Source organism: Trematomus bernacchii, unplaced genomic scaffold (assembly GCF_902827165.1).
Source record: "Trematomus bernacchii unplaced genomic scaffold, fTreBer1.1, whole genome shotgun sequence".
In the NCBI taxonomy this organism is placed as follows: Eukaryota; Metazoa; Chordata; class Actinopteri; order Perciformes; family Nototheniidae; genus Trematomus; species Trematomus bernacchii.
In genome coordinates, this window is record NW_022987685.1 from 3,956,465 (window position 1) to 3,974,757 (window position 18,293).

The window sequence follows — 18,293 nt, forward strand, 5'->3', positions numbered from 1 at the left end:
CAAAAAGGAGTGACTAAGATAGTTTGAAAAGTAAAAAACGTTTCCAACATCTCAATGAAGTGAACAAATACAATTTAGCTAGATTTGAATGATTTCAATGCAGAATATAATCTGATGCAGATGATTTTGATAGACTTAACATAATATGGTTGGTTAAAGGTACGATAACACTACATCATGTATAATTTTCATCAACTAAAGCAGGATGAGTTTGAATAAATATGGGAAATTATGAGGACATTTAAAAACTAAAGCACACAGTGGAAGCTCTTCATGTGATCAGGCATGTTTTTGAGAAAGGACATACAGTTAAAGTCATGCACAAAGCCACAGCAATTTATTTTACTTCTCTCGAGCACTCCTGCCAGAAAGAAGAATAGCATGACAAATTGCATGTGTGCCACGTTAATAAAGTTTCTGCACCACATGGAATTCAAACACTCTCTCGGCTTACTTAAGGTGCACCAGAGCAAAGATTGCATGTAAATTCAAACTGAGACTCTAATTAAACCATTGCCACCACATCAGAGGGGAGAATGGCTTCCTCTTTGCTTGTGGGTAACTAAAAAGTTGACCAGATAAATAAATATCCATTTAGAATCCGTCAACTCAGAGCAGACAGATGATATACCTGCCAGTGTTCACCTCGCTTTCCTTTTCCAGGGGGGTGATTATGGGTTAATGGTGTTGAGGGGGGGTCGGTAGAGCTGAAAGCACTCTGTCTCCATTATCAATGGGGGAAAAATATGTGCCAATCCCTCTTTTTCGTGAAAATGCACGCAGCCGGTAGCGAAAGCTTTTATGTCATTTATGCCAATGACAGTGCCCCAGAAACATTTCCCAGTGTCACTGTGCAGGTTTTTCAGTGGAGACCACACAGTGCACTTATCACAAACTACTTTAGCAGATGGGGGGAGCCTGGCCCGACAAAAAGATCATCACTCACAAAACAGGAGCACCGGATGACCTCTAGATGGTAAATTGATGTTATTGTGGCGCAATATTCATCGAGTGTGATAGGCCATTCAAATGTGGCCGTATCTTCCAAATGGTTTCATAATTTGAGTGGACAGGTCCACCATTGAGTAGCGCACCAGCAGAGTTATGCATTTGACCAGGAATAAAGCTGAAATCAATTTCCCCTGGTCTCTCTGTGGGGCCTTTCTGAGCGTCCCCGTGTTTGTGCCTGAGGGAGTACTTACTCCACTTCTGCTGACCTCTTTGTCCTTTTCCCTATGAGCATATTGCTCCCATTGAAATGATAACTGCTTTTCAATCTGTGGTCAAAACAACTGGGCACACTTTTCAAACCCCAATGGTTTTCAAAGCACTTAACCATCGCTACCGGAGCAAATCATTTTAGGCAGTTATCAATATGCGTCTGGGTAAAGTGATTGTCAGGAATCAACAAATATACTGCCGACGGACTGTTTCTTGTGACCTCTTCTATGGATGGCCAACCATGCATGCTCTTTTAAAAAGTTGATGCAACTATAAAGCACGCTACATACAGTTGCACTTATCATTTTGCCATATATTTGCATGTGAATATTAGTTTCTCTTTGTTGTAAGGCTCCATCTGTCCACTGAAGATCTTCCAAGTTCTTCTGTTTGCAAAGTTGAGCTTAGTATGTAACATAGAAGGAACAAATGGAAACAAATACAATAATTTCCAAACTTTGTGTCATATGCGATTGTAATTCAATTACTGTACCACCAAGGAGGCCTGGAATCTGTTGCAGAATGGCTCGTTCCGACTCACTGCTTTGGGTAATGGTGTTTTCTTTGCTCGGGAAATGAAATATAATATCATTAAATAGAGATATGCAGAATGGAGTGTCGACAGATCCATCTTGGGTGCCTGCTCAATCTGTTTGTGGGTGCTGAGTGGCTCCCCAATGACAGATCCAGCTTATCATTGAAACATCCCGCTCGTGGAAAAATGGGAATTTGGCTCATTCCACATTTTAGAGATTTATGGTTGTCAATATGGCGAGGTAGGAACAGAAGACAGGCAATTAGAGGAAGATCCTGAAGAACGCTGAGCAGTCTATTACTAAGGATTTGTTGAAAGGATGGGAGGTGTTTCTAGAAGCCACAGATTCACGAGTAGCTTCACGACTAACACCTCTGCACGGATAAAATCATCCTTGCACACGGCCATCATTGGAAACCATTGACAAGAGACAGTTCAGGTTTTCAGTGTTTGTACTCGCCCCAAAGTTAGTATTTGCCGTCGTTACCACTGCTTTTAGTTGCAGATAGCGGTTAAGAGGGGCTGCGGAGGGGGAACATGAAGAGGAGAGGCAATAAAGAAAAGCTTTGATGTTGTCATGCATGATTGTGCGGAGGCATCCTCAGGCTGGTGTCGAGTGTGTTGATTTAGTGAGTGCTGCAGAAATGAGAATACAGATGGCTATTTGGGGCTGGGCTCTGAGAATTAGAACCTCTACGACACACTTTATCTTCAGTGACACTTCAAATACTTCAGATTTTTTTTGTGGCACGATGCCCGTTTAATTAATTTACTTTGGGGTGGGCTGACTGTCATTAGTAACGGGAGTATAGAAAGACAATATATGGAAATGGAAAGAGGCACAGGAGCAATTGAAGTCTATTTATTTCTTCTAAAACATTTAGTCAAAGGAAGGAGTGATGTCACTGAGAACAAAGCTATGGATGTGATATTTTGGCAGCAGGTCTCCAACATGATGCTGAACCTCAGCCCACTCAATATCGGGGTGTTTTATTCTGAAACACAATACATGGATCATGCAAGCAAGCACTTAGGCAGAGGTGACAGATGTTTTCCTATATTAGACCCAGGAAATAAATAAATAACTGCAACAAATGAGTTGCGTCCACTCCATGTGCTGGACATCTGTGCTGCAGACGGCCCCGATTTGTGGCTCCGGTCCTTTCATTTTAGTATCAAGGAAACATGTTGTTCGTAAATATGGAATATATTGAGCTTTAAAGACAAGTGTGTGAGTTGAATGAACTAAATAATAATATGAGAATATAACAGTGTGACTGGGCAGAACAGTGATTCACTCGACAGTAAGACATTCCTATGGGCCTCCAAAATGTAATATCATATCTGAGACGCTGACATTTTTTAAGGCCATCGGTACAAATAGTATTTGCTGGACATCTGCGTTACACTGGTCCCTGTGTTTAAGTATCGAGGAATTATTGTATTCTCTATTATGGAAAATAGTCAGCTTTTAACTTGTAGCTCTTTCCATATTTTCAACAATGACCTATAAATAAATAATATTATGAGAATGTACAGTAGCACTCAGGACAGGGATTCAGTCTGCACCAAGACATTTCTTTGAGCCTACAAAATGTAATTTAATATCTCAGACACTGATATCTTTCAAGGCCACGATTTAAAATAATATAATTTATGACATTTCAGTATTTCAAGGACCTGCAGTCAATTTGTTTGAAACAGAAATACACAACCTTAACTGAGTTTTAATTTGCAGTCATGGACACATTTAACTTGGAGGATTTATTTTGCATGTAAATACTCTGATGGAAGGAGACCTTTATGGCCTGCCTTCCCTCCATCTTTCTTTTCCTTCTTAATGTGACATCCCAGCAGCAGCCTTTTGTCCATTATACTTGCAAGTCATGCACATTTGCCTAAACACATCTCCGAGGCATAATGTAATCAGTGAAGCCATATTCTTGTCACACAGAGTACTCAATATTTTGGAAAATGGGATTCAGTGCATTCTCATCAAACCCCTGGAATGAAATATGACAATTTTGTATAGCTCTGGTATTTGCTAGAATAATATGCTCGCCAGGTGAATAATCAGTGTCGCTGGAAGTGACACACCAGTGTGCTGAGCTATAAATGAGATGGGAATGGGGCATTGGGAAATTCGTATTATGCCTTAAGGGGGGTGTGCTGCTGTTACTCTCAAATACAGTATAAGGGCTATGCTTATACATATGAATTCAGAGGCAGTTTGGCCCCAGCACTCAGAGGGGCTTTAAATGAATCACAACTGTGATGACATGCATCCACAAACAAAGAAGCCACTGTTTGATGGATGTGATCCTCTAAATACACTCAGTGTGGACATATTTGGCAGAGAGTAGCTGACAGAGAATATTTCTGGAATAAGCCCAAAATACATCCCATACATTTAGAAAACATGTGTCGCTACTTAATGCCAACATTATAATTGTTATTCAGGCCTATATGCTATTAACAATAATAATGGTAATGCCAATGCCTAAAACTGTAATGCTAACATGCTAATATTGAAGAGTTTTCTTTAGGATTCAGTGTAGTCACACAAAATACAACAATTTACGAGGTATTATTAGAGGTTAGATGTGATTTCATTGATCCTCTTTCACAAGCTACAGTACCTGGCAATATTTACATTAAAAAAGCTTGTCCTTTACCAGCTGCAACATTAAAGTTATACCAACAGAAAATATAATACCATACCTTATTGTAAATAACATTGTATACATAATTTGTATGCTTTACTTTGTGTGCTTTCTTATATTAAATTGTAATAGCTGTTATTGCTTTTAAGACTATGACTTACTTACTTTTGCATGACTAAAATATCTGAGTACTTCATCCACCACTGCACTAAAAGGCTTATGGTAATGTCAAACATTTAGAAATAATTTGACCTGATGATACTAATCAGACTGTCAAAAATACTTAAGACAACCCTCAGTCTGATGGAGGAAAATGTTATACATTAATTAACAGATTTCTGAATTTAATTTAACCTAATTTCAAATCATCGCACCTTGAGAGACCCTTTTAAACATGTTTTTCTTCTGTTAATAATGCAAAAAGATGATTAACATATACACATAAACTGGAGACTAATATCTTTGTACAGGTTTTCCCAAAAGAGTGTGACTCGTAAAAACATTAATAATATTATTTCATCATTAAGGCTGTTATCCTTGTTTATCATTCTGCTCACATAAAGGACCTCTCTTCAGTAATTGGAAATTCAACTTCCTACCTAGCAGGGGCGATGTCAAAACATTTACACCTTGCCTTGCAAATCTGATAAAAGCAGATTAATAAAGATCGTAATCTCATCTCCGACTGAAATGCACAGATATCTTCTGACAGTCGGGTGAAGAGGCCGCAACCTTCAGAGTCACTGTTTTGTGATGGAAAGAAACCGGTTGGCCTTTTATGAGAGAAGCACATGACACACGGTTCAATAAGGAGAGAGGAAACCTTCAAGTCTTTGAAACGCCACAAAGGGGAGGCTTAATGGAGGATGGATTATGTCCTCACCACTAACCTTAGTCTAAAACCAGTGGATGATTTCTGATATCTTGAAAAAAAAGGCAGCCCTTTCACACCAAGAGGTCAATGACATCTAGTGAATCCAAAGGAGCGGTTATGCTTTCGGTGGGGTCCATTTCTCAAACTAGATAAAGTGTAGCGTTGGACTAAAAAGAAAAGCCTTGTTTCTCATTTTCCCGCGGTTCCATTCAGCCATGTCGGCCTTATCTTCCATCCGCAGCCAACTGTATAGTCCGACACTGCCTTGATAGGACAAGTATAAGATAAACTTGACAGATCAACTTTTTCGATAGTCACCGAGCCCATAAACAACCGAGGTCTCTAATCTGATAATCCACCAATGAAAGATTAGGTGCGGGGAGTATTATTGTGTTGTCACTCTTGCTTACAGGGTCACATGGGATTTAGCTGCCAGGGTTAGACATCACTCGGCAAATCCTGGGGAGTTGTCACATCTTAGCAGGTGAGGTGTGACGATAAGACGGACCGAGGGATATTAAAGGGACAAAATGCAATGATCACAGGCGGTAATGAGAGAACAGAAACCTGCAGGGGGGCGCAGGGTTGCCTTGTGATTAGAAACTCATCTTCTCACTGAAAGGTCACAGATATGATCCCAAACACGAGTCTGTCAACATCTATTTGTACTGTGAAGCAACCTTTTATGCGTTAGTTACATTTAAATGTGTCTAAAAATGCTGAAAACTGCAGCTAGTTTCAATCCTAAATTATAGAAAGTATCAAAAACTTTAATTGATGCTATAAACGCAGCCCACATTGTCCTCTTCCTGCTACTCGGTACATTTTAAACCTGATATTAAGCACCAGGCAGCTCCTGCATATGCTCGCTGCTATCTCGCAAGGAGAGTTGGAGCAATTCAAACATTCTTCAAACTGCAATTTATTTTCCCCGAGTTGTAATTATGGTCTATTAAAATGCAAATGATGTCAATGGCAGAGCAGCGCTAATCACTCAATGTCTGTTTATGGGCAGTACAGCCACATTAGAGAGACTCACACAGGGAGATGAGCAGAGAGCCTCTATCTGTGAAGGATCCAATAAATTGCACTCCTTTCTCCAGGTTTATACACATTTTACCAAGGCATGCAAAGATAGTCTTCATATTCCAGTTATATAAAGTTTATGATTTCGATGAGCACTCCACCTTCACAGCTAAATAAATAACTGAAATGTATTTGTATGTCTTGAAAAACATTTTACATGATATATCAAGACACCTGTATGTATCCAACATATTATTACAAATACAATAGCCGCGTTCACACCGTACTTTTCGCGTTTAGTTCCGTTAGTACCCCTTATGTTGCGTTCACACCAAAAAGAGCACTTAATCCCGGGAACTTTTACCCCCATTTTTAGTGCCTGCTGAGAGATGGTACTTTCCTGGGGGAAAAAAGTGCCCCAGTTCTGGTTGGCTGGGTGAATTGCAAACCACGCCCTGTAAAACTCTGAAATGTTTTGTAGAGCCGCCATTTTATTATCCTCGCATTAGCATTATTAGCATTAGCATTCGCCCAGCGCACAAACGCAGAGAGACTAACTTATGGCAACACAAAATAAAACATGGGAGCGGTGGAGATGAGGAGGTGTCGGCGTTCTGGCGATTTACTCGGAAGGCTTCAGTAGAAGCTGCTGGGAGTCCCAGCAGCTTCTACTGAAGCCAGTCCCCAACTCCGGGGACTTCCGGCCGGGGACTCCGGGTGGCAGTATACGCCGTGAAGTTGTTTGCGGTGACGTCAGCGGCTCATTTGCGTAATCTTCCCTCAGGGAATTTATTCCGGTGTGAACGCGATCTGTACTTAGTTCCATGGGGGTACTAAGTGCCGGGGCACTAAGTGCCGGCACTAAGTACGGCAAAGTACTTGGTGTGAACGCGGCTAATGTCAGGATATCTTGTGTACTTATTTATTCTTTAACATTACATTTGTCTGAAACGGCAAATTGATTATACAAAAGATTGTGGCTGAATAATCACAGAAAAAAGGTATATCCTGTTAACAGTGGCGGCGCCAGGGTATGGCTGGGGTAGGCTACAGCCATACCAAGAAATGGCTTAGCCCCACCTTAGCCCCACCATGAAAAGTGATGCAAATTCAATTAAATAATAAGCGAAATGCTAAATGTTGAGAACACGGATTGCGAAAATATACGGGTCGTGTCCACAGCACACAAACTGATCCTGCTGTAACAACAAGTGCACCTTACTGATGCAATATGGTTGAGACCATTCGGGCTTATGCTATAAGAGGGGTGCAAGGAATAGTCTAAGTAGTGGGGGAGTTTTATACACTAAAGGTGTGGAAATTCTCAGCGCGGCCGCGGTCAGATCAAAATGCCTCCGAATGCGAAACGTTGGATCTGCGTCATGCCTTATTGATTGAGATCAATCGAAACCGCCATTCAGTATCCCCATTGGATCTTCAACGTGTACTATCATAGGTCACGTTCACAGTGATCCCTTTTTATTTACTACAAGACAAATGTGCCGTTTTATTGCATACAGTTCCATTTTGATTGAGACAGGGAAATAATCTAAACCTCACGCGTGGCGTTTCACTGTCAAGGGGGGCGATATAGCGTGTATGTAATTACATTGCAAATACTGACTTGAGCACCACCACTGGGTTAGCCCTACCATAGATTACCCAACAAAAATGCTCTGGCGCCGCCACTGCCTGTTAAAGAAGATATCCATCAAATATATTTTCTACAAATTATAATATTTCTGGTCAGCCTGCTTCCTTTCACTCAACCTATTCAATAAATAGATCCCATAATTACAATCAGAGCCAGCTTCTGTGCATAAAATAACTTTAGCACAGGATCTGTAGACTATAGGAAATGAACAGATATATGCGTTTTCTTAAATAATATGAATATACACTAATTTACTGCTACGTATTACAACAAAATGGTATGTTTTTTAACATATATATATCTTCACATTCATTGCACAGTATGGATTCATTTGTACAGATTTTCTGCTGAGTGGAGGTCCACGGTTAAACATATGAGGTCATAATTATCTATATGTCAGTGTTTTATTCATGAATGCATAGCCACGGATAAATTACGTTAACGCATATTAAACTACACATGATTTCCTTCTGGGGGTCATCATAAGAGTGAAAGACACACAAGAGCTGCATTTATGGTGTCAAGGAATGTAATGAGCATGATGTATCTCTACATTGTGAGCAACCTATTTCATGTTATTTCCTCTGCCGGGTGCAGTTTCTGCAAACTACTATTTTCCCCTGTAGTTGATGTTTACACATGCGTATTTTCAGCCATCACTTTTGCTATGCATTACATGAACTCTGGTGGGGATTAGAGCTTATCTATAGCACTGTTAACCATATGCCATGACAACAACCTCATGTCCCCCTTATCACAGTTCGCTGCTGACAAGACATGCTGGCATTAATAAGCAACAACCTCTGAACTCGATGAAGGCCAACAATTCAAAACTTCCTCTGAAATGATGTACAAAACATGAACTACATGCAGATAAAATAAAGGGGTTTGTCAGGTGCATGTTCTGAGTATGATGCAATTAGATGCTTTTGTTAGAGGATGCTGAACTCTGTACAGGAATTAGCCCGCTAAAATAACGCTGCATGCGTGAGAGGCTAACAAAATGTCCCCCTGCTCACTTAACAAATTGAGAACAGGCTTGCCACCATAGTGAAGTGCTTTAGTAATCACTGGTGAGAGGATTTGTGAGAATATAAATAGCACTTTCATGAGATCAATACTGTCATCCCTCCTCCGTCGGTCCACATTAAGAGCAGGAGCGGGGTAATAACGGAGGCCTGTTGGACACACTCTGCAGCATGCTGTTTGATCAGGAGGGTGGCGTCCCCCCGAGCACCGTCTCGGGCCCACTGATAAATTCATCTTTCTTACCGTCCCCCTGGGAGCCGGCCAATCACTGAGGGACATTGACTTTTCATTAAGGAGATCAGTGCAGTGGAAATTGAATTTATTTTGGGCTTAAGAAAGTAACAGAGCTGTTTGCGAGTCAGCCAAAGGCAACTGGAAAATGCCAATGCACCGAAAGCTGATGGATGTGTTGGTTGACTAATAACGCTCCACTCGATCCATTAAGAAAAAACAAACAGGTTTTTGGTAGATGAAATAACACGTTAAAGATTCTGCTATTATTATTAGATAGATATCTTCACAGTAGGCTGCTTTATGCTGCGTAGTTACATTGAATATGCATTAAAAAATGATTGTCAAATCCACATAGTAATTTGTCAGCTGCTAAAACCAGAAAACTATGGTAGTACTAATGAAAAATATTAAATCACGTCTCCAAAGTATGTGCTCATAATGTGACCACTTTCTCACTCGTGACACAATTTAAAAAAACAGTGGTGTCATCATTAAACACTCAAATAAAAGAGGCTCAGATAAATACTTTATTGGTTAGTTACATTTTTACAGTCTGTTATTGTATACTTTTATGTAAGGCATTTTACGCGCTAACTTCCTGAAGCTTCAGCAGATTATGAAGGGTCATTCTCCGCCACTCCACCTTCCACCTATGCAAAGCTTTTACTCTTGCTGTAAATTTCATCAAGGTGAACTAAAGTGTTTACCCCATTAATTTATTTCAGCTAAAGCCAGAGGACTGACCCATAAAATGAGCTTAGATAATACTGACCTTAACATGGTCTTCTGCACATGGAGGTAATTGCTAAGCCTCCAGATCAATCAATATTGACTTGCCAGTTTTTTTTTCCTTCCCCACCCACTATTGCTCGAGCTGAATGTGTAAAATTGGCTTTAGATGGATGGAGAACATATCCCTGATAGTTTAACCTTTATCTAGCTAACATGTTCACTTATCTGTACAATTATAGATTTTGCCAGTCAAGCTGTTTCACTGGAAATCTGTTGAGTGGGGAGTACAGCTAAGCTAATTGTGCACTTTAAATTGAACTGTAGAACAATTCAAACTCATGGAAGAATATTATAAATTCAGAAAGTTGTGTCCATGCATGATCATGAATGTAATAGGCAGACTTTATCTTTTATCATAACAGAAATAGCTGATATTAAGCAATAACATTTCAACTATAAATTACTTGGAAAACTAGAAAGCAGGTGCACACACAAACTCACACCTTTACATCACACTTTGTACTCCAAGGCATTTGATTTCTCTTTTATTTGTCAAGGTAGGGCACAGACTTAGCAGGCATTTCCATCTTGACTTGATAAATATCACAATCTTCTTTCCCCTGCCACACTGAAGTAATTTATTTTCTATCTCTCCGAGCTATATTTTCCAGTTAATATTTCTTTCTTTTTTTCATACAACCTGACAAAGGATGCCACAAGGGATGATAAGAAGTCTGAAACCTTTGCACTCTCGCTCCAGATACAGGATTTACCTCGAGAATGCCTAGGAAAAAAACAAGGCATCTAAAATAGAGTGAGGCTTAAAACAACAAATATATTTATTTAGCCATCCAAGCTTTTGTCTTATTCTAACTATTATGCATGTTTAGTTGTGATCTATATTTTATTCAAGTTTGAAGATGACTGTTCTAACCACTGGGTTACAACCTGTGTCCTTTGAAAACAATAAAACAACACATGGTGTCGATGTGTTTCCCTAAGGTGGAACTCATATAGACTATAGTTGCTATTTATAGAGTTTTCAAAACAGCAAATCACGCTTGTGTCACTCAGACCTATTATAATTTCCAGAAGCTAAAAAAGGCACCATGCATATAATACAGATGTGCTCTGTTTTACCTCTAGGATTATTATAACTAGGATTATTCAAAGTATTAACGTTATTGCTATGATCTCAGAGATATCCAAAGCTTTTATTCTTTGCAGCAGAACCAAATTACATGTTATTTGAGTGATGGGTAGCGGTGTCCTTCTGGCTATTCAACTCGCCCTTAATTTTAATTTGATAAGATTTCTTTTTGAGACATTGTTAGGCTAATGTAAATTTGGAGGGAGGACGCAGGCCTACCGCTGGCTTAACTTTGATGAGGTGTTAATATCTAATATCAAAAGCAGATAAAACCCTTATTAGCCCCAGTGGTCTTGCTGGAGTGGGAACTTCTTACACAGAGGAGATGAGATGAAAGCAGATGAAGTAATAAGGCTGATGGGGGCTTTGTTACATGTCCTTAAGCTTTCTGACGGGGTCAACTTAATTTTGTGACTCAAACGCCGAGGGTTTACGCATGCAGACAAGCTGACATTGTTTGAGAGATCTAATTCAGACTCTCATATTTCTTACACTGCAACATCTGGGGGATTACAGTGTCTCCAGCCAGAGGCAGTTTGATAATCGGTTGTCATTTTCCGAGTTGTGCGCCCTTCCCAGCTTTGGCGGTTTCTAAAGGTCTTTGGTTCAATCAAATGTTTGTGAGATTAGTTGGCTACACTCCTCTCAAGAACTATTTCCATGTGGGTTGGGTTTTAATGTTTGCCTTTAGGCTCTCAGGGTAAAATACTCTGAAAATATGCTTGGAGACTGATAAATCTGGACCCTGGAAGTTATTTTGAGAAAATGTAAGCATGGTTTCCTGGCTTTTAATGGTCAGCAACAAATAATACACAGTGTAAACGCAAACCAGATGTAAACTGCAATAGTTTGTCACAAACATCCAAAGGATCTGAACTGAAGCTGTGCAGTAAATTAGAAACCTGTCTACAGTCTATGAGGCTGTATATAGCAGTACGTTGATTCGCAGTTATAATATAACCTTCTCATTACCATTATTTTAATCGTTTATTTAGCAGGGACAATGCACAGTAATGAACACTTAAAACATTCAAATGTGTCAAGCGTAACAGTGCCAGATTTAGCTTTGAGCTAATTTCCATCCGCAGTCCCTCACATAAAACATTTAAGAAGATTACATGTTACAAGCATAGCAAAAACAAAATACATGATATGCAAAAAGTGCAAAAGAGCTTCTGAATATGTTTTAGGTCTTTGTTTTGGATCTGTATTTGTTTCACAATGGAGGATGTTGTTAGTAGTCCAGCCTCTTTACAAATGAACACATCGTAAACTACCTTCCTAGAGCTCTGCCGAAAGCACAAAGTAAGCACAGTGTTCGCAGGCCACCAATCAATGCTTTGGACCAAGAGCAATGAGCTTTTCAGTCTCTGACTGAGAGACAGCATCAATACAATGCGCTCACCCTAAACAAGTCGGAAAACACCTTGAGTTCCAGCACTATGTCCCATCGATTTCTGTTCAGCTCGACGCAGATTCTGCAGCATTTAGACGTTTAATTCTCTTTCAAGCAAAGTCATTACACAGCCGGGCATTTAATTAAGCAATCACAGCGGGGCAATCTGAATGATTCAGAGTTTAAACGAGGGCCAAGTTGGCATTATTGTGCCTTTTACAGCTCCTAATAAAGCTTATTCTAAAATGTAAGATTAATGGAACAATAAAATGACTTGGCATTGCTCCACATCAACAGCACAGAGAAAAGTCAACGTTTTTGTTTCACACTCAATACATCCACATAGTTACACTCTTAATTTAGTGTGTTAAAGGATTTTTTGAGATGGAAGGAACCAGGTATTCACGGCTGACCTGTTTCCTCCATGAAAGGAAGCTCATTGGAGGCACAGGTGTGTGTGAGGATGTTCTCAACTCTCCACGCCTCTGTGAGCAGCAGACACTCTATTATGTCTGGATGTGGCCTCTGTGGGCTGTGTTTGCCTTTCCTTAAATGAACTGAAATGACATTGACATTCAAAAGATGTTCACAGATGGTCAGTCAGCACTGCTTGTTGTGCATTTCATTATGAAAAACTGCAAATACTTCGATACGTTTTAATTTGTGTAAATCATTCCAGTCATCAAGTATTTTCCTAAACTTGTTAATTGCCTCGCCATGCTGTATCAGCACTGCTTATCTAAAAATAATTACCCAGAAAAATAGGAGAACAATATTTTTGCATTTCATGATTCATTCATTAAACAATGCTATCAAAATAAAACTCCTGCAGCTGACAGAAAATAGACAATTAAATTCATGTCCCATTGAAGCAGTGTGGACACACAGGGTGAATTAGTTTGTGCTCTAAAATTACAAATTGCTTAAACATTTAAGTCTGTGGTAGACAGAGATTTAAATGTGTGGTATGTTTGCATTCAATACCAATGCTGTGTGTTTTGTGTGATCCTGTTCTCTGTGTGTGGGTACGTGTGCAGGTGGTGCAGCACCTGCAGCTGCACCTGTTTGTGTCGCAGCATGTTGCTCTCTTAGAGACATTTGTTCCCAGTTATGTTAGTGTGTTTTCTCCAACTGCTCAACAAATTAATCGTTGGCCCGCACATAAATATTTTTACAAAAACTATAAATCATCATTTCTATGCAAATTTTAAAGGAATAGTTCAATACTTTGGCAACCATGCTTGTTTGTTAGTTTGATAGTTGATTGATTAAGACAACTATGTTCATGAATTCATATCAGAATGGTAAATATGTAGCTTCAGTTAGCAGCCTGTTGGTTTAGCATGACGCATTAAGGATGAATTACACAGTCAAAAGGTACAAAAAAAATGTCTATCATCACATCTTAAGCTAACTTATTAACACACAAAAGCCACTGAAACAGTTTTCACCTGGTTATAGTTTTTATGCTAAGCTAACCTGCTGCTGACTGCAGGTTACTGCATTCGGCTTTTGGCTATTAAAAGGACCAACATTCTCTCACACTGTTCTGGCTAATTCTTTTTATTATTCAAGTCTACATTTTCCTCAAACTTGAACTTTGACATTCTAAAGTCTAACCGCAGATGTTAATCAAAGTCAAGACTTAATCCAGGCCTGATAAGATGCTCTATTTAACAGGCTCGTTTTAGCGGGGGGCTTGATCAGGTGGAATGAAGAGGAACTGATTGCTTGTGGTGATTGTGCTGATTACATTTTAAATGTAAAACTTTCCTCCTAGTACACGGTCCTGAGCACTATTGCAGACAATGACATAGCAGGCTGAGTAAATGCCAAGGTGCCTGCAATCTCATAGAGTAGGAGGAAATACTTCAAGTTTTACTTCAGTTCATAGAAAGTTACAAAACTCTGGCTGTGTGGATTTTTGAAATTGAAAATCAAACAAAGATCTACTCATATTAATAGATGTATTTGGTTAAAGATAAAAAATGAGTTATCTACACCAGTTCCAAAAAGCTGAAAATGAGCAGCATCAATCATAAACATGTTTTTCAATTTAATAAACAATCATGCTCTGTAGGACGCACAGTTCAGCTGACTCTCTCTTTTTCTGACTGTGAGCAGAATCCACAATGACCGAGATCCATGTTGCAATTTCCCCCCTAGTCAAAACATTATGGATGCTTGTGCTACAGCTGTCATATAAATGACATTTGAAAATATACGATGAAAGGCATTTGCATGAAATACGGCACAGCGTAAGGCATTAGCATATTTAGAGGGGGGGTCTATGCCCTCTGTTGGAGATGACAGATCATGTCACGAACAAACACACACATGAGCTGCTAACAGCAGTTTAAAAATCAAAAAAAAGGAAATACTAATGTGTGTAGAGCAGGATTCCCCCGTGTTTACAGAAACATAATACAGGTCTAGCAGGCATTCAGTCCAATCACTGTGTGTAAGCTTGGATAACCTTGTGCTAATGCACCATCACAAGAGGACTGAGACTAATCTGCACTGTGAAACCTTTTTCACTCTGACTTACACATCATTTTACCAAATCACATCAACTTTTCAAAACTTTTGCATCCCAGTGGGTTTAATATCACGGCAGGGATATCAATTTCCAATCCGGAAAATCTCTCTTGATCTTTTTTAACATCATTTTGCATCTTTACCAATTTCTCAAAAGATGTGTGTGTTGGTGTGACATTACAGATTTAACTGCTAATGGCAAACTTGACATATTTTGCTGCAGTTTTGCGAAGTTAAATGTGAGCAGAAATAATTAAATGTCAATCTCCTCAGCATGTGGTAACAGAAACATCACATTTGAGCCGGGCAACAAGTGTGTGATGTTCATACTTTGTGCCATTAGTGACTGTGAGTGCTTGTATCTGCTTATGTGCATGTTTCATGTGAGACAATTGCACAATAAAAGTGCACATAAAGCGTATTGGCGCTCAGTATTAAAGGTCCACAGTGTGTGAACTAGTTGACTAAGCAAATATACTGTACACACATAACAGCAGCGGAAAATCTGTTATTAGTTTTAACAAGGGTAATATAAAAAAACATTTCATTTGTTAAATAGGCAACTGTGCATATTTCCGAGGGTTGTTTGCCAATGAAACACTGTACTGCGTCAGTAAAGATGTCGAGGGATGTTAATGTGTTGCAGGTCTGACTTTTGTTGTGTCTATTTACTGTAAGGCATGTGGCAAACAGAGTGCAGGTCCTACAGCACATACTGTATACATCAGTTTACATTGAACATTGAAAGCATTTTCACATTTCTCACACCCATCTTACCTTACCTGTCGTGAACACCTCCATCAATATTCACACGAGTCATAATATCGATTATAAACTTCACGGCTCTAGAGATAAACCACACAGAGAAGAGTGAAATCTTTAGGGAGGCCTACCTTGAGGTCGAAGGTGTGAAAGTCATGGAACATCCTCTCTCCTGAGACCTGTGACAGAATAAGGGAGGGGGGGAAGGACGTCAGTCATGATTAGGCCACAGTGCAATTACAGAGCAGCTCCTCTGACAGTGATTGATCAATGAGGAACTCCCTTAATGAAGACAAGGACTCAGGGGCTCCCAGCAGCAAATTGGTAAAAGTAAGTAGTAGGAAAAGTGTCCCAGATTGCTAAAGCGCTAAGAGGATCATCCCGTCTGCCGCGGCACTTTGTACAGGTGCATGTCTGAAGGAATACAGAAGTCAAACTGAAGTTATACCAAGACTGTCAAAGAGTTTGACTTTTTCCATCATGGACCCATTTTTATATTCCTTAAACTGTGTACAGAAAATGGCAAGAACATCCATTCCCTAACGTTTATTAATCATATTTGAAATGTTAGATTTTTCAATGCATAAAAAGGAGGCAATGGAGGCAAACATAAAACCCTTCACAAATGTAAACTTTGCTAATCGGTCCTGTGAAAGGTTTCCTTAGGAGTTTTTGACCATTAGCAGCACTAAGTAAATTGTTCTTGATAATTCCAAAAATATATTTGATATATCCTGGGATTTATATCTTTTTTTAACCCAATAACAATGATCTGTTCTTTCAATTTTGTGCAAAATACAACCACCTTGTTGAAAAAAGCCTCCATTCAAATTGCTGCGATGTGATTTGCATTATGTTTGCACTGTAAAGCCAGAAATTAGCAATTAGTGGAGCAATCTTTAAAAAAGTGTCCCCCCAGTCTTTCAGTGTGGTGATGTTGTATGCAGTCATTTCAACAAAGATGGGTTTTAGTAATGCTTTTGCTTCTTCTGATAGAGATGGCCTCACTCCCAAATGCTGCAAATAAATCCTCTGTGGCACTGTGGCAACTTTGTAGCACAAAACAGGCTGAACTGAAAGACCACTTAAACATGCCTGCCTCAATTGGACAGCCTCATTGTTAAAACACCAGGGTAACAGGAAATCAGGCCCTCAGGGCAAAAGCTTCATATGGCACTGTGTTGAAATTCCGTTTGATTTTGCCCTGTGATAAACCCTGCAGAAAATCTGTGCTGCCGTGTTTTCTGACCCACCATACGGAGGGACACATTTGCTTTCTGTTCTATTCACACCATGAGCGCGGGTGAAGAGGCGCCAGCCAAAAACAGCCGGCCCTCCGAGGCAAGCATCTGACTCCTCCTTCAACTTCTTTACTTCTGAAAACTCCACACACACACACACACACACACACACTTCCCTACTCACGATGCATGTGCACACATAGATGAAGGCACTGACGTTCAAAGGTTGAATAGAAAAAAAACATTTCTGTAGAGAAAGAAAGTTTTTACAAAAGATTGACTGCATGACTCATCTCACATCAGGACTGAAGGGTGTGTAGACTGGGAACATGTTTCCCTGGAGTCACTAATTCATAATCAGCACACACTTGGCCACATGCTGCGTGTTAATAAGTGCAGGTGCATTTCACAAAATCATTCAGTCCAATACAGTTTGTAGGAAACACTTTTCAAGAGTTCATCAAATCAGTCATCAAATGACCACCGCAGCGCAAAGCCTCACACAGATTGTGAAAATAATCCTGTAAAACAACAAATTGCCCTTTATGTATTTAGCTGATTGATTTAGAAATTGATTGCCAGTTGATGCAAGTTCCGAATACGAATGAGGCGTTGTGATATAAAGTCATTTCTCTGATCTTTCTGGAGGCGCAGGGTGCTGTATTTGAGCGACTCCAGTTCACAGTGCAGCTGTAACTCTGTACTGTACCCGCTGAGACTCGCTCAAACATGATGGCCTTCACCTGCTATCTCTCCTCCTGCCCTGAACATCAAGATTACACAGCTCAAAGTAATGAAAGTGGGAAAGTCAAACACCCGGGAGCGCGCCGTGCCTCAGTGCTATTTCTCCATACCATCTCTCTTTTAAACAAAGTGTGCTCCTCTTTCTCTCAGCGCCTGCCTCCTCTCCCTCCCTGCACACCTTTATTCGTTTTAATAGACTTCTATTCATTTCACCTCACACTGTTTCTCCCGAGAGCTCAGCAGCTGGATCCTCATTTCACTGACTGGTGTTGCTCGTTGGTTCCCATGGAAACCAAGTCCAGTCACCTAATGGTGCCGAGAACAGCTCGCTGCTGTAAGTGTATTAAAAGGGGTTTGATAATAGATTTTGTTAAATGGGCAGTCTCTGTTTATTACTGAGTTGCTAAGCAATAAACATAATTGCGTAATTACAACTAATCAGTATATAGGCACTTTGATATGCTGCGATTCAATGAGGCTGCCATTCAGATCAA

The 18,293-nt window shown here is 39.8% G+C and overlaps 1 protein-coding gene across 31 annotated transcripts in view; it reads right to left on the reverse strand.

The window, feature by feature from the left end:
• The window catches only part of LOC117487805 (receptor-type tyrosine-protein phosphatase delta-like), a 319,630-nt gene that overhangs the window by 153,004 nt on the left and 148,333 nt on the right, over window positions 1–18,293 (reverse strand). For all 31 annotated transcript variants that reach the window (XM_034136510.1, XM_034136512.1, XM_034136497.1 and 28 more), the window contains exon 8: window positions 15,946–15,993. The gene's annotated coding sequence lies outside the window, so the exon portion shown is untranslated. The remainder of the gene's footprint in view (window positions 1–15,945; window positions 15,994–18,293) is intronic.